This window comes from Phoenix dactylifera, chromosome 8, assembly GCF_009389715.1.
Source record: "Phoenix dactylifera cultivar Barhee BC4 chromosome 8, palm_55x_up_171113_PBpolish2nd_filt_p, whole genome shotgun sequence".
In the NCBI taxonomy this organism is placed as follows: Eukaryota; Viridiplantae; Streptophyta; class Magnoliopsida; order Arecales; family Arecaceae; genus Phoenix; species Phoenix dactylifera.
In genome coordinates, this window is record NC_052399.1 from 1,632,691 (window position 1) to 1,655,161 (window position 22,471).

At 40.3% G+C, this 22,471-nt stretch overlaps 1 pseudogene; it reads right to left on the reverse strand.

Moving 5' to 3' along the window:
* Positions 1-1,148: 1,148 nt before the first annotated feature.
* Positions 1,149-2,056, reverse strand: LOC120111502 (annotated as a pseudogene).
* Between the last annotated feature and the right edge of the window lie 20,415 nt (positions 2,057-22,471).

A 22,471-nucleotide genomic window follows, 5' to 3' on the forward strand; every position in this document is an offset into this window, starting at 1 on the left:
TTTATGTTATGATGGTACCGTATAAGTACAACAATTACTAGTGAAATAAAACTTTATTGGTAATATACATAGTTTTATTATAGAACACATGCTATTTATCGATAAGATAAATTATATCACCTATACATTATTGTATAACCAATAGTTTTCAATATTGATATTTATTTACGATTATTTATTTGTGTGACAAATTAGTATGGTTGTAAATTGATTTGGATTTTTTGCAACAACAACATCTCATTATTAAGTATGTCTTTAACTAATTTTCAAAATAGATATTACATTAATCTAATAAATTTTTGAAGTAATAAGGTTTCAAATCGACTATTATGTACTCTAGTTGTACTTAACAATTTTTGATGAGTTCATCAAGTTATTTTCAACTTTATCTGACCAGAACTATTTACCGAACAAGTCACATGATCAGCCAATTCAGGTAAATAATTGGAAGTTGTTTGGGTTCGGAAATATTGCAAATAATGCACCATAACCAGCCACTAGTCAAAGATATAATTATTAAAAACTTAAATGGAGATCGATTTAACCAAGATATTGGATCAATAATCCAATTTGATTTGTATTAAAAATATAGGTTTGCTACGCCTGTTGCCTCCCTTCAACTTTGTTCTTCCTCCAGCCAGGGATAGAGGAGAGATAGAGATAGGAATAGCTGTTTTCCTAATAGTCAAAATTAGAAGTAGCCTGAGTCCAGACAGAAGCTTAGAAGTAGGTGCTTCTCAAACCTGTGCGGAGGATGTCATACACCACTATTCTGTTTTTGCCAAACTTTTGAAGCCATGGCTGCTGAAAGACAATCCAGATCCAAATACTTTTCCTTTTTCAGTCCTCCATTCAGTAAAATCCATCTTTTCCTCTATGATGCCTATGGCTTAATTCATCCTATCCGCTCACAAACATAAAGTTGGTGGATAAATGAATAAGCAATTTGTGATATCAAGTCCAACAAACATCTTGACCTAATGTTACAGAAAAAAGAAAAATAAAAACAGAAGCAAGAAGCACTTTCTCCTACTGGGAAATAAATTAACTTTATTGCTGTAGAATTGTCAACTCATTGTTTGCTTATTTGCGCTAAAGAATGCAAATGAATAAGTGTAACAATCTAAAGAATACAAATGAATCAGCGTAGCAATCTTTGTATTTGGCAAAGAAAGTGTTATCAGTTGTTGTTGTCCATCCAGAACTGAGCCTGCAGCCAGTCAATAGTCTTCTTGTCCACCTGAAAGGCCTTTGCAAGAACGTCGCGAGAGATGGGTGGCTTCGACCCAAACACCGCATTGGCTACAGTGATCACACCAGGGTTTTGGCTGCTCAATGCGGCAATAGCAACAGCATTCTTCGTCCCGTAGTTGAACTGGAAGTGAATTAGACCTTGGGGGAACACGAACACATCACCCTTGTTGATGACTTTGGCAAAGAGACGGTTGTCCGTGTTGGAAGTCACAAAACCCACATAGAGTGAGCCTTCCAACACCGTCAAATTAAATCTCTGTCGCCCGAGGGTGGATGTGAGGTGGGTTCAGGCCATAAGGAGCAAAGTCTATGCGAGCCAATGAGATGCCAAGGGTGTTGAGCCCTGCAATTTTCTCCACATTAACTAAAGTCACATTCGATCCAAGTTTGTTTGCAGTGTCGCCAGGCCCGTCGAGGCCGGAGAAGAAGAAATCATCAGCTCTGACATCGTTTGGGTTCTTGCACACAAGACCGTTGACAAATACTGCACAATAAAAATAAACATAATTCACCAAGGTTGATAGAAAAACTTGAGAAGAACCTCGTTCGAAAGCCTACTTATAAGTTTGTGGATGAGTAAGAAATTTTGCTCAACTTGAAAAAAGGATGAATATATATAATTACCATGGGACGTTTTGTCAGCAACACAGAAGTCCTGGAGGGGACTAGGATCAGAAGCAATTGCGTGAGAAGAAACCAGCGCAAGGAAAGCAAGGAGGAGGATGCGTGAAGCCATGTCTGTTCGGTTAAGCAGGAGAGAGTGCAGGAGGAATGGAACTCGAGAGTCTAGATCGAAGCTCGATGCGCTGGGATGGCTTGGAGTAGATAGATATATATAGAGAGAGTGGAGGGATGAGGGACCCTGTTTATGCGATGGTTAAACCGTTGAAGTTGTCAGGAAGGGTGGTCGTGATTTGCTTTGTATTGTTTTATAAAGTAGTAATAAAATGGTTTCAGTTGTCCACCAATTCCAGTAGACCGTGGCCAAGGGCAACGTTCCCAAAGACGAAGTATAACTTGATAAAGTATAACTTGATCTATAACCATATTGATGGTAGGTGAGAAACAGCAGATGGAATAGATCAATATTCGCCGCCTTTGACGGTACAACGGTTCGGCCAGCTAAATAGATAATAAGGCTTGTTTCGTAGTCTAATCATGAACTAGTCCAGCCATTTTTATTATAATTTAACCAATTACTTATTTGTTTAATTTTATGCTAGTATGGACATATGTGATGAACATGAAAAAAGTTAATAAATTTAAAGATACGGTCATCAATTGTTTATTGAGACATTCCTCCTCCAACTTTATTTTTGTTGCCATAGAAAATTGAACAATTCAAAGAAAGATCCAAAGCTGGGAGCTAGCCTTCATGAAGATGTTCGGATACTTGGCCACAATGAGATTTAGCAACTTCAAGATGACCTCTTCCTTCCATCACAGAAAAGGTCAATGTAGTTATGGTGGCAGCGAAGAACCCGAATAGTTCTAAATGCAATTACAGGGAATTCTTCATCGAGGTTATCAGCATTGTTGCGCTTATCATGACAACATTGTGAGTTTACCAAACTTGTGTTTGGACGCATTCACTAGAATTCTCATATATGAGATCATAGTTAATGGATCACTTGAAAAATTCATTTATATTAAGCAACAAATTATTGTAGATCTTAAATGGGTGAAACAATTGGAGATTGAAATTGGTAATGCACGAGGCTTAGACTATCTCTACCATGGCTGCAATATCCAAAAATATCTATTTTCGGCCAGCTAAAATAGTGTCGCTCGGCTGACAGAATCATATCAATGGGCAAATCTTGAGGGACTGTAGGCTACATTTATTGCCTTTGAGGTCTTCTCAAGGAATTTTAGAGGCATCTCTAGCAAATCCATTGTTTATAGTTATGGGATGATAGTGCTTGAAATGGTTGGGGGAAGAAAAAATATTAAAGTTCAAGTAGACAACATCCGTGAGATCCACTTCTCACATTGGATTTACAAGCATGTCAACTTGGATGAAAATTTGAGAACTTTCACGCGCATGACCCAAGTGGAAGAAGAGATTGCCGAAGGGATAATTCTAGTTGTTTTATGTTGCATTCAGACTAAGCTAATAAATAGACTCTCGATGGGTAAGGTTCCAGATATGTTAGAAGGAAGGATTATAGACTTGCAAATTCCACCTATGCCGGTTTTATTTTCCCCTCAAGATGAGGGAAGCATTTCTAGACAAATCATTCTCATGAAATAGTATCAATAGTCACTTGTTAGAATGGACTCAACATATTTGAACGTATAATAGGTATGTTACCCATAGTGCTGTAGGCATCTATTAATTTCCTATGTTTGATAAAGATTTAGAGCTGTGGTTCTAAAGGCTTAATAAATCTTTGAACCTTCAATGGATTTATATTTTACTTTCATATTTAGAGAAATCAAGGAAACAATTAGCAATTTCAAAGTCTAAGATTTCTTTAGCAAAAGCTTATCTAAATTATATATATTAGTTTTCAATGATATTTTGAGAGTCCAAGGTGGTAGCCTAGTGGTACTGGGTGGAGACTCTAACCTCATGGTTCCAAGTTTGAGTCGCTACGGTAACGATTAAAATGTGGCTTCGGCCACTTCTTGGACTTGAGGTATATGACCACTCTTGAACCGCTAGTAGCTGGGGTGGTGCCAGATGTGACGTACTCACACGTGGGACTCGAGCTAGAGCCTAGAGGGGTAGCCGAGCTGGGCCTACGAGTGGGGAGGGTATGAGTAAAACCAGTCGGGGTGCTCAACACACAGCCATTTCTGCCCACATCAAACACTCTCCTAGCGGGGCGGGGGCCCAGTGGGGGCTGCTATGCGGGGGTGGGCTTGTCCCTTCCTCTCCGTACCCCTTTCTTTTCAGCAAAAAAAAAAAAAAAAAAACTACTAGATTCTCAGTTTTCTCTGTTGCCGGATTCTTAGTCATCTATGCCATCAAATGATGATACTTTCAGCCTTTAGCTCATGCAGGCCGGTTTTCGACCCCTTTGTTCTCTTTGCCCTGTTCCTTTCTTAAGTCAAGATGGTTTTGTTCCTTTAGTTGGTAAATGATTGTAATACCTACCATGTTTTGGTTTTTCTAAAGTTGTATATCTTCTCTCTTTGCTACTCCTTCCTCTTAGGTGCAGCAGCAGGAGCATCATGTATTATATCTCCTTTTCAATTCCATTATAACAGCAAGGTGGTTATTACCTCTCTTATCATCAAAAAAAAAAAAAAAAGGAAAAGGAGAGAGACTTTCTTGTAAACTAGAATCTATCACTACAAATTAAAACAAAGTTTTTTCAGGTCTATATCTTTGGGCCAACCCCAAGAACGTTGAATTAGGCCGAAATTCTGTCGTTTAGGCTCCAAAATGGGTTAATCAAACTGAAAGTTTCTTTTTCGGGTAAAACTTTGACCGATTGTAGCTTTTTATCCAATAAAAATTCGGTAGAGTGACATAAGACAAAGTTGATGTAGAAGTCAAGATCTACCTCCTCAAAATTTTTAGTTTGTTTCTACTAGAGATGTCTATCTAAGAAAAAAATATTGTAGTAGGATTAAGAAAAAGAATTTGACCTAAATTATATTAGAATAGACCTCACATTAAAAATAGAGGCTATGTACTTTATTTTTTTAATCATCAATAAAAGAAAAGAGAACTTAAAGCCCTATTTTCAAGATTCTTCCATCTTCTTCTAGTTTCATTTTGAGAGATTTGAGTTAAGCGGGTTGAAGAAAATTTTTCTTCTCCCTAATCAGATCATAAGTCAAAGATGACCAATCCGCAATGACTCCACTAATCTACCATCATCTCTTACTTTTCGATGCTCAGGGCACATGACTTATAAACAAGATTCGCTAAGGTTGTACCTCCAATTGGAGTAGAGACAGGGTTCAAACTCCTAATGGTACAAGCACATTGCACCACTTTTTTCAGAAAAAAAAAATAGGTACAAGAAACATATAGCACAAGGATAAATAAACATCACTAGCTTCAAAATGACTAAACCTACTACACTTCTATTATGCAAGTCTGATACAAATCCACCAAAGTTTACTAAGTTCGGTAGTAGATAAGGACACCAATATGAACTATATTCCAGGGGAAATATATCGGAATCAAGATCAATGTAAGAATCATGTGATAAAGAAATTTTAGATTTGCACCATGCTGATTCTTGTCCAAATGCATGCTCAAGATTTAAGATCATAAAAGGAACCAAGACTATAAAATTTTACTAATTTTAGATAGGGATCACAATCTTTGAATTTCAAGCTGAAGTGGAATAAATCAAAAATCATGGAATCGATTGCAATTAGTTCTTATCAAATCATAATCATGAGGATATTTTGGGTATGATATGTAGTCTATAGAAAGATCATGGGTCCATCAACATAACGTAGCAAGCTAAAGCTATAGATGTAAATATCCTTGTATGAACATTTTATCATAACCTACATCTGATTTAAGCTAAGATAACCTTGGATTCCCTTGACAATTCAATTAGAACAAAAATTCCAAATCAACCATTATGCAAGAAAATTGATTCAATGCTCTAATGAATCGAAAGATCCTAATATCAACTCACTTCTGAGCAGATTCAACTCAACTACCTTCTCCAAAACTTCTTAGCATTTTCAGCAACCACGAAAAACTCTGAAACTAATTTCTCTATTCAATATTTGATTTTATCGACAATTACATTGACTGGGCAGCTGATCCTTCATATTTCAAGTAAAAAGAAATTAGTCATGAATTTTTTTTACAATTTCATCCCTAAAATTATTCATAATAATATATATTTTTTCATTCTCTCTTGTTCAATATGACATCTCAACTCTTTCAGTTCATCCAATTTCTAAATCTCATCCATAACTTATTGGATTTTATTTTTTGATTGTATGGAACTCAGAAACTGCACCTTAAACAACTTCTTCATGAAATCATTTCTTTTTTTCAAAGTAAAGAATTATTATAATACAGCCTTTTGTCCCCTAAATTCTACCCCACTCTCAACAACTAATCTAAGTCCTAAAGATCTAAAATCTAGGCTCTAATACCATTATGTGTCCCACCCCAAGTCTAGAACATGTCATGGCCGTGCTATCGCAGGGTCAAGCCCACAATAACATAAATCCCAAAAGACGATCTGCATAAAATTTCACAATGAAAAAGTTTATTATTGGAGAGGTCTAAAAATTCCACTATTTAATGAATAACGAAGGTGTTGCTGTAGAGTTTCTAAATCTAATATTAAAAAAAAATCATAATTCATCAAAACTATTAATCAACTTGATTTCTATTAAAATGCTTCCAAGCTTATTATTTCAACATCCAAACCTCAACAATTCTTTTCTACTCCCAACAGGCTGAAAAGAATAAAAACAAGGAGAGTGAGCTTCATAGCTCAGTAAGTGACCATGCACTATCTTACCGAATCAAGCATATATTGTATATGATTTAATGCATCATTTAGAAAATAGCTTTTATTGTAAAGGAAAGCATTTCGTAGATACAATAATTTACCAAACTGCATTGTAACAATCCAATCATGCATGCACAATCATGCAGGTTCATAAAGATGAATTCAAGTATAATTTAAAACAATCATAGTCATCAAATAGTTGCCATTTAACCACATCATCTTTTAAAATAATGCTCCCAAATATTTTGTGCTACGACCACTATAATCAATGGCATGGTCATTTTCGTAATCGATAAGATATCATAGTTCGTTTTCGTTACCAACTTTGACACGTTTATCAAGATCCATTTTTGTTGGATGCTAGTTCTAAGATGTTGATTGGCCCCAATTTCTATGGGTAATCATAGCTATATGAGAGCTCTTTAAATATTTTAAACTTTTCATAAAGCATACCTATATAAATAAGTTGAAAAAAATACTAAATAGCATCATAAAAAGTTTAAAATGCGGAATAAGAGAGGTGCCCTATTTTGAAATAGGGCCGAGAGTCAACCCGGGACCATGCTTGTGATCCACCACCATGATCATGGGAGCCAGGGAAGGGAAGAAATAAGTTGGAGGCCGGTTGACTTGCGACCTCCTCGGCTTGCTTCCCAATTTGGAGAGGAAAAATTGCTCAACATGGTGGAAAACAATAGAAAAAGGAAAGGAAAGGAAGGGGCAAGGCTCCGATGTTTTCCCACGCGACTTTCCTCTTTAGGCCGAAAGATTGTGCTCGCTTTCCCCTTTGTCTTCTCTCTTTCCTTTTTTTCTTCCATGATGCTGCTAGTTCTCGATTGCCCAGGCAAGTTACCGCAGGGGGAACATCAAGTGTTGCTCCACTGGACCAAATTTTGGTCCCATCCGGTCAGAAGGGCCAAAAAGACTGGGCTCTCACATCATAGATAGATTTCTTAAGTTTGCGCACAAGGATCCTTACAAGAGACTGAGAAAAAAAATCTTATTATGATCTATGCTTTGCTTTTGTGTAAACTTTTTGCAACCAGTCCGGCATTGAATCATTCAATATTAACATTAGAAATATTGCATCATAACTAGATAGCGGTCTAAGATATAACTATTAAAAACATACATGGAGATCAATTTAACCATGAAATTGGATCATTGATCCAACATGAGTTGTATTAAAAATATGTGAAAAACTAAAATTACTTAAATAAAATATATAATAGAAAGCATTGAAAGTATTCTGTATTAAATACTATTAGTTTTTAATAACAACATAAATAAAAAGTATCATTAATGATCTACTTTTTAAGGATTGTAGAAAAAATATTTATGGTTCTAAAAATATTTTTAAATTACTAGTATTTTTAAATATTTTAAACAAAAAGGTTTTCAAATGTGATAAAGAATAAATGGAGTTATTCATTTTTTATTTTTATCACAAAGAGGATTAATATTTTTTATAAACATAATTAATTATTAAAATAAGAAATACTATAATATATTCATAATTAATATATTTTGTAATGTGAACAAGTTTTGAATAAGTATAATAAATCATAACTCCAGAGACTCACTTCTATTGTGGTGGTTGACTACCAGGCAATAAGTCCAAGCCGGATAGCGTAAGATTTTACCAACGGTTCGTTGCCTCCCTTCAACTTGGTCCAGCCAGGTTCGGAGGAGAGAAAGAGACAGCAATAGCTGTTGCTGCTAATAGTCCAAATTAGTAGTAGTCTAAGTCCAAGCCGAAGCTAAAAAAATGTAGGTGCTTCTCAAACCCGTTTAGAGGATGCCGTACACTATCAATCCGTTTTCACCAAACCTTTCGAGCCATGGTTGCTAAAGACAAGCCAGATCCAAATACTGTCCTTTTTTTAGTCCTCCATCTATTAAAATCCATCTTTTTCCTTCATGATGACTATGTTTGAAATCCTCCTTTCCACTCTAAGACATTAAATTTGGGGATAAATGAATAAATAATTTGTGATATCATGTCCGATAACCATTTTGACCTAATGTTAGAGCAAAAAACCAAAAAAAAGGAAAAAAAGAAGCAAGAAGCACTTTCTCGTGCTGGCATAAATAAATTGCCTTCATTGCTGTAGAATTGTCAACTCATAGTTTGCTTATTTGTGCTAAAGAATGCAAATGAATATGTGTAACAATCTAAAGAATACAAATGAATCAGCGCAGCAATCTTTGTATTTGGCAAAGAAAGAGTTATCAGCAGTTGTTGTCCATCCAGAACTGAGCCTGCAGCCGGTCAACAGCCTTCTTGCCCACCTGAAAGGCCTTTGCAAGAACGTCACGAGAGATGGGTACGTGGCTTCGACCCAAACACCGCATTGGCTACCGTGATCACACCAGAATTTTGGCTGCTCAATGCGGCAATGGCAACAGCATTCTTCGGGCCGCCTCGGCCAAGCTTGGGCCATGTTCATTGTGGGCCCAACTTGGGCCATGTTCATTGTGGGCCTAACTTGGGCCCAGTTCAATTGTGATGGGCTCAGATGGGCCATATCCATTGTGGGCCCAACTTGGGCCCAATTCAGTCTTGTTAGTCCTATTTGGGCCGTACCCTTTGTGGACCCAATTTGGACCAGATCTATGCAGGCCCACTGGGTCGTATCCGTTGTGGGCCCTACCAGGTCATGCCCATTATGGGCCAATTTTGGGTCTTATTTGGCCGTGTCCAATAGTATTATTTTTTGTTTTTGCTTAGCTTTGAAATTAACAAAGAAATTAATTAAATTTAAACAAGAGAACCTGATCCACCTACCTGAAGTAGGAGTTAAGCAAGAAGAGGTAAGTAACTTAATACTTCAAGTGTGATTTTCAAAGTATTTAATAAATTGATTAAATTTTGACATATATTTTGTATTTAGTAAAATAGGTCAGGCATGTTAAATTTTATTTGAAAATTATATTATATGCTCTGAAATTTGTAAAATACGATTGGACAATTTATGAAATCTATTTTTGTATATATGCATTCTCAGCATGGCTATGACCTGTTCTGTTCTGTTCTGGCCCCGCCAATGGGGATTATACGTTGGACCTATCGACTTGTAATCTGTGAGGAACCGGTTTCGACACCACGCCACCAGTGATTAGAATAGTGGTTTTTGGACACCGTTGCCGTCGGTGACTAACAATAGTGGTTTTTGGCACTTTGTGCAACTCATGCCACTGGATTACGTGGTCATAGCCTATTATATTGAGATTCTGGTATCAGAGTTTTTTGTAAAAATGATAATAAGTATTTGGAAAGAGAAAAATGATATTATTTGTGATTTATTTCCAGTCATTGTATTTTGATTTGATATGCTTTGACCCCACTCTGGGGTATTTTGTTGCTTACTGGGCTAGTGTAGCTTATTATTCTGTTTTCTCTATTTTTTAGATCCAGAGACTTGATCGTATAGGATTGGGGGAGTGCGTTAGATTTTTCGATGATTCCTTCAGTTATTAGCATTTTAGTTAGATTAGCTTGAACATTTGAATTATGTTGGCATATGCTATTTTGAAATTTTGTAAGACTGCTTTTGATTAACTTAAATATTTATGTTAATTTTAAGTATTTGTATTCGCTTCGATATGATCAGCTGCCTTGCACGCCTGTGCGGCCCTTCGTGCGGGCATGTGGCATCTGCTGCGCTTCGGGCTCGGGGCATGACAGATTTAGTGTTATTAGAGCACAGGTTTAGATTCCTAGGGATTGTGTTTGAAATAGTCGGATGGAGCTTAAGTTTTAGGATCTTTAGGATTCGTCGGAAAGTTTGAGAGATGGGTAGACATTAGGCCATTAGATGAAGGTATTTATTTGCTTTTGCTATTGATAAATTTATGTTATTTTATCAGAATTTTGAAATGCTAAAATTAGAATGCAACCTAATTATGGTCGAAACCAAAGTGTGAATAAGCTATTCTAAGAGTTTTCTTGGTGGAGCAATTTGTATTTCAAATTATAATTAATTAGATTTTGACTAAAATAAGTGAAGGAATATTAGTCATGGGATATTATCGTGAAACGTAATTATTTTTGAAGTTTAACTTGATATCAGGCACTGTGGATATTGCCTCTAGTTCAAGTTAATTATTTTGGTGGCAAGTTAAGGTTTATTTATTAAAAGTTGTTTAAAGTTTGGACTAGAAAATATTTTATAATATTCATTGAAATATTCTTCGAGGATTAAAATATGTATGTGGATCATGTATGAAACTCTTGTGTAGATAGAAAACATATTTGGGATGAAATTCTAGAATTTTTCTTTGGATTTACTTAGAATTTGAAATTTTAGATCTTTTTTAATTACCATGCAGATTGGTATTTTAATTAGAAGTGATTTAGTAAATTATGAGAATATTGATTGTTTAAATTATTTTAAGCTGGTCAGCGGTTATTAACTCTGTGATTTGGAAATAGTTTCTGATGGTTTTTCTTATTAAGGAGAAATTCAATGTCAAAGAAAAGAATAGTGTTTTTGATTTTGATTGATATGGATATCATGGTGTCATTAGCAGGTACTTCTATCTATTATGCAAAAAAAGAAAATCGTTGGAAAGTATAGTATTTTTGATTTTAATCGATATGGATACCATTATGTTATTAGTAGATTCTCCAAATCTAGTAGATTTACAAAATTTCGAAATATTTGCAATATTGCAAATAAAAATATTATACTTATTTGAGGAGTTGATCTCAATGTAAAATCATAGAGCTTATATCTTGGTAGAATTTCTTGTAAATCTTTGAACCATATTATTAGATTCTTGTGAGTTAAATATTTATAAATCAAGGCCATGGGCTGATTATGAATTTTGTATCACCATATGAGAAATGCAAGTGGGATTTCATGAGAGGCCCAAATAAGTTTAGCCAAAAAGAAAAGATTCGAGATGATTGAGTAAGCTCCCGAGTAAGTTAATCCAAAATCTTTTAATTATCGAAGCTTAGAATAAATATCAACTTGTATAATGGAATTGTCAAGGGAAACTAGAATTGGCTTAGTTCAAATTTGGATCTAGAATATGATTACTTGATCATATGATGGTACAAATACGGCAACCATCTCAAGGGTTAATCATGACCTAGTGTATTTGGAAAGCAAGGATAAAATTTTGCTTGGATATTAAAAAAAAAAATGTTGATGATATGGAATCATTAAGAAATTTTGGAGAATATTGATTAGAGTTGCGCAGCAAAAGTATGATGGACTGAGTAAATTTAAACTGGTCAAAAATATTGACTGTATTTTGGTAACATGTTATGATGAAAGACTATGTTGTTCAATAATGAATGATTTTGTTAATAAGAGAAGGTAAATACTATTGATTCTCAGGTCAATCATGATATGATTATGTTATCTCTTGGATAAACTTTGCTATTTTTGGGTATGCTAAGAAAATAATAATAATAATAATAATTTGAGTGTATCATGACTCGGGTTAGTTGATTGTTGACCAAATATAGTCTAATTTGTTAAGTATCTGAATAAACCATGCATTTTTTGTTCCCATCTTATGATTCATAAGTTTAAGTTAAAAGCTTTGTGGCATATTGAATCATGGTATCAATACTTTGCCTTGTCAGACCTGCTCTTGTGATTTGATGCAAATCATTTTTGAGATAGACCGTTGCTATCTAATGATCATCAGTACATGTTCATTTTGTGAATTACATTTCTAGCCATTTAATGATTTGACTCTAAGGTTGGTCATTATCCTTTGAGGGATCAGCACACTACCATGATAAGTGTATGAGATCTATTTCATTTCAAGTTCTATCCCAAACACAACTAATTTTAATCAATCATATTGTGAACTGATCCTAATCCGATCTTGAGTGAACATGCATCAAGATGATAATTTCAATCTGAGATTTCAGTTAGTCACTTATCTAGTGCTAATATTGCGAGTTTATATGAAATTTTTGATAATTGATTCAAAGTTATCTATCCCACTAATTTTGATCGAGAAGAATAAGATTTTGGATTTATATTACTCAATGGACTGAGCATCTGGAAGGCCTAGATCTCTTAAATTTCGAGGACGAAATTTTTATAAGGGGGAGAGAATGTGAGATAACGCCCCTTTTGGAAGGGGCCAGAGCAGGGGATCGCAAACGCGATCCCCTCCATCTTCTCCAGGCGTAGAGATGCTGTGGGCATCCCGCGGCTGCACCGCGGTCGTCCTGTTGGAAATTGTATCCTAAATGTCAATCGTCAGTATATTGATGATTGAATTTTGTAAATGAATTGATAAATTAATAAAGTGTTATTTAGCATTATTCATCATTTCATTGTATATCTTCAAATGAACTCTTATATGATGAAGTTCTTAGGACTTATTTTATGATAAAGGAGGATTTATCTTCAAATCCTTAAACCTGTTCGCGACCAAATGATATGCTGTTCCTAGGACGACAGCATTATCGAGATTAGGTCGTTGTGTGATATATACGTTGGTTGTCCTCTTAACCAAGGAGTGTGGAGACACTGATATGTCGCACAGGTGAAGTATAGGAGTACATTTCACTGAACGTGACCAATTTCGGAACACTCTACTGTCAAGAGATGTTCCAAGTGGATATGGGTATAAGTATCTCTCAGACTTGAGATTACCACAGTGATTAGCAAGCAACTCACTGTACTTTGGTACCGAACTAGCAGAACTTCTAATTTTGAAATGGAAGGTTACTGGGTGTAGTCAAGTACTTGCGAAATTGGTTCATGAGTCGAGATGGAATTGATCCCTCCTGGAAATAGGAGATAATGCTCTGTGTTCAATTTAGCAAAATCTTGGCCAGGGTAATCCTTGTGAGGAGTCACAGGATTTCTATAGTTGATCACATAGAGGATGTACGTATTATAGAGTTGACAGAACTCTGAGGTCATCCTGGCATTAGGAGTCAAAGGGATGAATAATACAGTAACCATAGTCCAGGGTTTCAGAATATTAGCTTCGCATATATTCGGCCTATCCAGATGTCGGGTACCATTGCTAGATGGTCATTTCGATTAGTACAAGAAGTTGTTCTTGTGCTACCATCTTAGATTCGAACCTATGGGGTCACACGCATAGAAGTTTATAGGTTGATCAAATGGCTGATTGATGATACAGAATCATTCAGGGATAATTTAGTCAATTCGATTGACAAATTATCCTAAGCAAAAGTTGCATTAAAACAATCATTAAATTATTGGAGGATTAATTAGCAATTAGATTGCTAATGAACTCAATTTGATTGAGTAATTGGGCTTTGGTTGAGCCAAATTGAATAGGATTCAATTTAGGCTACATCAGGGTTTGACCTAATTGGATTGGGTTCAACCCAAGTAGATTGAGCATGACCCAATTGATGGAACTTGATCCAATTGGATTGGGCTTGATCCCAATCAATTAGAAGACCTTATTTTATGAGGATTCTGAGTCCAAATAATCGGAATTGGATAAGAAGAAGAATTCCTAAATTTTAGGAACCTATCCTTATCCTTCTTGGAGAAGAATGATACCTTGATATATCCCTAAGATTTTCCATGCCTATCCTCTTTGTTTTTGGCCAAAAATTGGCGTGACAAGAGAGGAGGCGTGGGGCTATATTTTCTATAAAAATGGCACCTTAAATCTTCATAAAATGATTTATATGAATTTCCTAATTTGTAGGGATTGCATGGCGCATGAAATAGGGTGGTCTGTGGCTGAAATTTGAACGCATGAATTTCTATCTTTTAGGAATCCAAAATGCACAAAATTTGGATATGTTTATCTCCTCTTAGCTTCCAAGTAACCAGATTTTTTTGGAAATTTTATCAGCCAAATTAATTCGCTAAATTAGGTGTGAGGCGTGGGGGGGTCTTTTGGCTATAAAAGACCCCCACGACTAGGGTTCAATATATACAATATTTAGAGGTTTCAAAAATTCTGAAAAAAAATTTCTGAGGGCCTCCATCCCTTCTTCTCCTTCTTAATCATGTCCATCCTCCATCTTCTTAAAGAACAATCAAAGGTTGAGTGTTTAGAAGGAGAAAGCTTCAGCCACTGCAGCGTTCCTGCGCGAGCTAGCACTCCCGCGGAAAACGATCTACCAAGGGCTTCGCGTGGACAATCTATAGAGGCTGGACATATGTGCAGCTGCAAAGCATGATCAAGGAGTCATCCAAGACCTCCAAGGAATCAGATATGAGATTTGATCTCATTAAAGTTAAGATTAGATCTTAAATATGGTTGCTGAAATTTCAGGATTGCTGAAATTTCAGAATTATATGTTAGACATACAATCATTGTTTCATGCTTTACATAAACATTTAAATCATGGTTTTTGATTTTGTTGTAGAGATCTGATCTCTAGCATGCATGAACATTAAATAGTTTAATTTTTAAATGCTTCCGCTGTAATTTTTTAAAAAATAAATGCATGCAGCCCGCAAGGGTTCCTTTCACGTCCCGCGTCCACCCCACGGCTGCACGAGTGGCTTCTGATTTCGCCCCACTGCCGTGAAAATCACAGCCGAGAGCCATTGAAATGGGGTGATAAAACCCCTGTTCCTCCTCCTCCGGAGATCACCCGAGCCCTCCTTCCTCTCCTCCATCTCCTCCTCTTCCTCTCCTCCCTTCTTCTCCTCCCTCTGGTCTTGCTTCCCAAGCGGTCTGCGTGCCGCCTTGGCCAACCACCATCACCACCCGAGTCCCCTGTTTTTCGATCTATTTTGCCCGTACCCCACCGCCATCGCCGCTGCTAACTGCCGGACCGAGCCACCTGCGGCCGGGATCCGCTGCCTCCGTCAACCACCGGTAAGCCTCTTCTTCTTGCTATTCATTTTATTGCCAAATAGCTTTGATTCTTCCCTTTGTTTTGGCCCCAAACCGAGACCACTTCGGTCTCTTTCTCGATGGCGGCCACCGCAGCAGCCGCCGGCCACCACTGCGACTGGCTGGCCATTCACTGGAGGATGGCCTCTGCCACCCAGGACGGCCACCCTGCCGGCTCTCCTCCTCCCCTGTCCCTTCTGCTGTCTATAGGGGTTTGGGGAAGAAGGCCTCATCGTGGGCCAAACTGGGCCAAGCTTGGGCCTTATTCATTGTGGGCCCAACTTGGGCCCAGTTCAGTTGTGATGGGCCCAGATGGCATACCCATTGTGGGCCCAACTTGGGCCCAATTCAGCCTTGTTGGTCCTATTTGGACCGTACCCTTTGTGGGCCCAAGTTGGCCCAGTTCAGACCCGAAATCCGAAATCCAGTTCAGACCCGAAATCTGAAATCCAGTTCATACCCGAAATCTAAAATCCAGCTTAGATCTGAAACTCGAAACTCGAATTCGTTTGGCCAATAAAATGGGATTTTATAGTTAAGCCCTTGATAGTATATTATTTTCTTCTGCAATCTAGGTTTGATCCCTCTAAGAAAATTGTATTACATAAAGGTCCTCAAATATATTATTTAGTCCCTTCACTCAAGTTTTATTATAGAACAGTACTCTGTAATTAAGTATTAGTCCCTGCAATGAATTTTATTATATAAATAATCCATTTAGAGGCCAACTTTGGGGCCCTATTGGATCAGGTCTATGCAGGCCCATTGGGCCGTATCCGTTGTGGACCCTACCGGGTCATGCCCATTATAGGCCAATTCTGGGTCTTGTTTGGCCGTGTCCAATAGTATTATTTTCTGTTTTTGTTTAGCTATGAAATTAACAGAGAAATTAATTAAACTTAAACAGGTGAACCTGATCTGCCTACCTGAAGAAGGAGTTAAGCGAGAAGAGATAAGTAATTTAATACTTCAAGTGTGATTTCCAAAGTAATTAATAAATTGATTAAATTTTGACATATGTTTTGTATTTAGTAAAATGGGTCAGGTATGTTAAATTTTATTTGAAAATTATGTTATATGCTCTGAAATTCGTAAAATATGATTGGACAATTTATGAAATCTATTTTTGTATATATGCATTCTCAGCATGGTTATGACATGTTCTGTTCTGTTCTGGCCCCGCCAATGGGGATTATACGTTGAACCTATCAACTTGTAATCTGTGAGGAACCACCTTCGACACCGTGCCACCGGTGATTAGAATAGTGGTTTTTGGATACCGTTACCACCAGTGACTAACAATAGTAGTTTTGGCACTTTGTGCAACCCATGCCACTAGGTTACGTGGCCGTAGCCTATTATGTTGAGATTCTGGTATCAGAGTTTTTTTGTAAAAATAATAATAAGTTTTTGGAAAGAAAAAAATGATGTTATTTATGATTTATTCCCAGTCATTGTATTTTGTATTTTGATCTGATATGCTTTGACCCCACTTTGGGGTATTTTGTTGCTTACTGGGCTAGTGTAGCTCATTATTCTGTTTTCTCTATTTTTCAGATCCAAAGACTTGATCGTACGGGATTGGGGGAGTGCATTAGATTTTTCGATGATTCCTTCAGTTATTAGCATTTTAATTAGATTAGCTTGAACATTTGAATTATGTTGGCATATGCTATTTTGAAATTTTGTAAGACTGCTTTTGACTAACTTCAATATTTATGTTAATTTTAAGTATTTGTATTTGCTTCGATATGATCAGCTGCCTTGCACGCCTGTGCGGCCCGCCGTGCGAGCATGCGACATCTGCGGGCGTGCGGCGTTTGCTGCGCTCCGAGCTTGGGGCGTGACAGTTAGACCATTGAAGTAGTCGGGAAGGGTGGTCGTGATTTGCTTTGTATTGTTTTATAAAGTAGTAATAAAATGGTTTCAGTTGTCCGCCAATTCCAGTAGACCGTGGCCATAGGCAACGTTCCAAAAGACAAAAGTATAACTTGATCTATAACCAGTGATGGTCGGTGAGAACAGCTGATGGAATAGATCAATATTCGCCGCCTTTGACGGTACAACGGTTCGGCCAGCTAAATAGATAAGGCTTGTTCGTAGTCTAATCATGAACCAGTTCAGCCATTTTTATTATAATTTAATGAATTACTTATTTCTTTCATTTTATGCTAGTATGGACATATGTGATGCATGTGAAAGATGTTAATAAATTTAAAGACATGGTCATCAATTGTTTATTGAGACATTCCTCCTCCAACTTTATTTCTGTTGCCATGGAAAATTGAACATTTCAATTCTATGTCGGAAGAACGGTTCAAAGAAAGATTCAATGCTGGGAGCCTTCATGAAAAAGTTCGGGCACTAGACCCCAGTGAAATTTAGCTACTTCGATGTGGAGAAGATGGCCTTTTCCTTCAGTCACAGAATAGGTCAAGGTAGTTACGGTGCAACGTACAAAAGGAAGCTTGATAATAATCGATCGGTGGCTTTGAAGATCTTGAAGAGTTCTGATGGCAACAGCAGGGAATTCTTCAACGAGGTTATCAACATTCCTTGCACTTATCATGACAACATTGTGAGTTTACTAGGCTTTTGTTTAGAAGGGTTCACAAGAATTATCATATATGAGATCATGGCCAATGGACCACTTGAAAAATTCATTTATATTAAGAAACAAATTATTCTAGATCTGAAATGGGTGGAGCTATTGGAGATTGCAATTGGCAACGCATGGGGCTTAGAGTATCTCCACCATGGCGCAACATCGGAATTCTACATTTTGCTATTAAACCACATAACAAACTACTAGATGAAGATTTTCATCCAAAAATATCCTACTTTCGGCTTGCTAAAATTGTGCTGCTCGGCTGATAACATCAGATCAATGGTCAAATCTTGAGAGACTGTAGGGTACATTAATTGCCCTTGAGGTCTTCTCAAGGAATTTTAGAGGCATCTCTAGCAAATCCATTGTTTATAGCTATGAGATGATTGTGCTTGAAATGGTTGGAGAAAGAAGAAATGTTGAAGTTCAAGCAGACAACATTAGTGAGATCCACTTCCCACATTGGATTTACAAGCATCTCAACATGGATGAAATTTTGAAACCTTTCGGGGCCATGACCAAAGTGGAAGAAGAGATCGCCAAAAAATCATTCTAGTTGATTTATGGTGCATCCAAACTAAGCCGATAGATAGGCTCTCGATGAGTAAGGTTCCAAATATGTTGGAAGGATTGTTGACATGCTAGTTCTATTTCCCTCTTAAGATGAATAAAGCATTCCCAGACAAATCATTCTCATGAAATAGCATCAATAGTTACTTGTTAGAATGGACCTAACATATTTGAACATATAATAGGTATGCTGCCCATAGTGCTGTAGTCATCCATTAATTTCCTGTGTCAGATAAAGATTTTAGAGATGTGGTTCTAAAGGCCTAATAATTCTTTTAACCTTCAACACATTTATATTTTACTTTCATATTTAAGGAAATCAAGGAAAAAAATTACAAATTTCAAAGTTTAAGATTTCTTTAGCAAAAGCTCATCTAAAATATATATATTAGTTTTTACGGATATTTTTGGAGTCCAAAGGTGCATAGGTCATAACTCCGGGATCAGTTGGATTGACTTGCTTCTAAAACTGTTGCTGGTGGTCCAAACCGAGAACGATTGGCACAGCGGTGTGAACGGGGTTCCCTTTGAGTTGCTTTGGTTGCGCTCCGCCCTCCGCCGTGAAACCTGCAAGCAAGCCTCGCACCACCACCGGGGTAGTGGGGGCCCTCCGACGATCAAGTCAGAGGAGATTGAAGGAGAAGGAGAAGGAGAAGGTAGCAGGTGAGATGATACTCTGGAAGATATATCTTACCCTCCCCCTTCCCCCCCAGCCTCATATATATCAGGCTGGGGGGTTTTTCCGGGGATTCGTCATCGTGTGGCACGATGGGGCTGCCACTGACATGGCCGTTACAGGGCGTCGTGGGGCAGCGCTGGGTACAGCCAAGGCAGGGCATAGTGGAGCTCCGCTTTGTACGGCTGTTACAGAGGATCGTGGGGCAGCGCCGAATACGGCCGTTGCAGGGAGTAGTGGAGCAGGGGGCCGCGGCGTGCCTCAGAGGAACAGTCTGTTGTTGTCGAGAGATTGCCGACTCGGGGTCGGATTGCTGGATCAAGGGGCAGCCGACTCGGGGTCGGGCTGCGGAGCCGAAGATATCCGACCCGAGGTCGGATTGCTGGATCAAGGGGCAGCCGACTCGGGGTCGGGCTGCGGAGCCGAAGATATCCGACCCGAGGTCGGATTGCTGGATCAAGGGGCAGCCGTAGTCTTCCTGGGCGCGCGTGCCGGTCACGTGGGGCATGGTGGCTAAGTTCCCCCGTAACAGTAGCCCCCCACTCCCGAGCCTGGAACCAGGAGGGGAACGGGTGAAGGGAGTGATGCTTCGAGATTGCCGCCATCCCTCGGAAAGGCGCGCGCGCTCCGAGCTTCCCGCCTTCTTTATGGCATATGGCAGTTGTCGGTGATCTGGCGGTCTGCGGATTTCGGCGGACATCCTTCCTCTTTTTAACTCTCGGTAGCGCCTCGCCGACTCCTGACTCTTGAAGTTCCTCCGGTGCTAGGCCAGGCATCCGAGGGTTAGGCCTCAGAAAATTCATCCGGCGCTAGGCCAGGCATCCGAGGGTTAGGCCTCAGGAAATTCTTCCGGCGCTAGGCCAGGCATCCGAGGGTTAGGCCTCAGGAAATTCTTCCGGCGCTAGGCCAGGCATCCGAGGGTTAGGCCTCAGGAAATTCTTCCGGCGCTAGGCCAGGCATCCGAGGGTTAGGCCTCAGGAAATTCATCCGGCGCTAGGCCAGGCATCCGAGGGTTAGGCCTCAGGAAATTCTTCCGGCGCTAGGCCAGGCATCCGAGGGTTAGGCCTCAGGAAATTCATCCGGCGCTAGGCCAGGCATCCGAGGGTTAGGCCTCAGGAAATTCTTCCGGCGCTAGGCCAGGCATCCGAGGGTTAGGCCTCAGGAAATTCTTCCGGCGCTAGGCCAGACATCCGAGGACTGAGCCTTGGGGAATTCCGCTCGTTGGTCGGCCAAGGCTGGCGCAAGCCGAGGCGACCGGTCGGGGCTTCAGGCTAGTCTGCTCCCGGGATGATCATCGGGTTAGCCTGGCATCCGAGGGCCGAGCCTCGGGGAATTCCGCTCGTTGGTCGGCCAAGGCTGGCGCAAGCCGAGGCGATCGGTCGGGGCTTCAGGCTAGTCTGCTCCCGGGATGATCATCGGGTTAGCCTGGCATCCGAGGGCCGAGCCTCGGGGAATTCCGCTCGTTGGTCGGCCAAGGCTGGCGCAAGCCGAGGCGACCGGTCGGGGCTTCAGGCTAGTCTGCTCCCGGGATGATCATCGGGTTAGCCTGGCATCCGAGGGCCGAGCCTCGGGAAATTCCGCTCGTTGGTCGGCCAAGGCTGGCGCAAGCCGAGGCGACCGGTCGGGGCTTCAGGCTAGTCTGCTCCCGGGATGATCATCGGGTTAGCCTGGCATCCGAGGGCCGAGCCTCGGAAAATTCCGCTCGTTGGTCGGCCAAGGCTGGCGCAAGCCGAGGCGACCGGTCGGGGCTTCAGGCTAGTCTGCTCCCGGGATGATCATCGGGTTAGCCTGGCATCCGAGGGCCGAGCCTCGGGAAATTCCGCTCGTTGGTCGGCCAAGGCTGGCGCAAGCCGAGGCGACCGATCGGGGCTTCAGGCTAGTCTGCTCCCGGGATGATCATCGGGTTAGCCTGGCATCCGAGGGCCGAGCCTCGGGGAATTCCGCTCGTTGGCCACGCGCCTGTCGCTTGCCGCTCGACGGGATTTCTCCGTGGCCAGCTACGATCGTGTTTCTCCTATTCTCCAAGCGTCGCCTGGGGAACACCAGAAGGGTATTAAATGCTAATTGAGGCGTTACCTGGGAAATCGGATCGCCAGTTGCTGCTTGCAAGGAGTGTCAGTTAAGCGGCCGCGATACGCGCGCTCTTCAAGGCGGATGCGGCCTGGGCGCGAGCGGAGATACGTGGGCCGTGGGATACACACCGCCCGGAGTGTCCTGCATGAAGAATGCAATTAAGGAGAACGACGCTTAGGAGATCGTGGGAGGATACGCCTCGAGAGCTGGAACGGCTCCGGATTCGGTGCGCCCGCCTTTATTGGAGCCACCCGCATCGGAATGACCGGGGGGCCATAGTTTGGCTATAAATATAAGTGCAGGTGCGGTGGAGCCTGCCAAGCCGGAGCTGTTCAGGTTGCCATGAATCGTGGACCTCCTCTCCGGTGCGTGGCTGGGAAGCCCCTGCCGGAAGGACGGGAGGTGCGCCCCTCGCGACTTCCGCCAACTAGCCGTTTCATCTGGGATCAACGGGGAGATTCTCCCCGGTGGAACTCCGCCCTAGGCGTTTCATCCGGGATCACATCCCCCCTCTTTTCCGTCCCACCTCCCGATTGAGCTTTGCGCCAGACGCTTCATCCGGGATCGCGCCTCCTCGCGCTCTTCCCCCTTGTATTCCTTCCCTCCCCTTCTCTTGGGGAGGGTCGGAATATCCTTTGGAGGTGGCGTTCCTCTAGGAGCAGTGTGAACTCCTTCTTCGTCCACTTCTTCTTCGTCCGCGCCGGCTCTTCGTCTTTTGCGTGAGGCATCGATGGCGCCTCCGGGGAGAAGCACCCACGCCCGGTGGGATTGCAGCTGCTTCGGGTGGAGGGTTCGGGATCCCGGATCTTCAACTCTACGGAGTCCCCACCTCTTCCTTACTTTCTTTACTCCCCAATCTCCCTCTGGGAATTCTTTGTAATCACACGAACACGCCATTGTGACCGGGAATTATTGAAATGAAAAGGACTATACATTTTTTGAACTGTCTTTCTGGCTTTGTCTTTCTACTGGTAATACACCCGTAGGTTAGCGGAATTCCAGCTCCTTGGAATTTCTCGA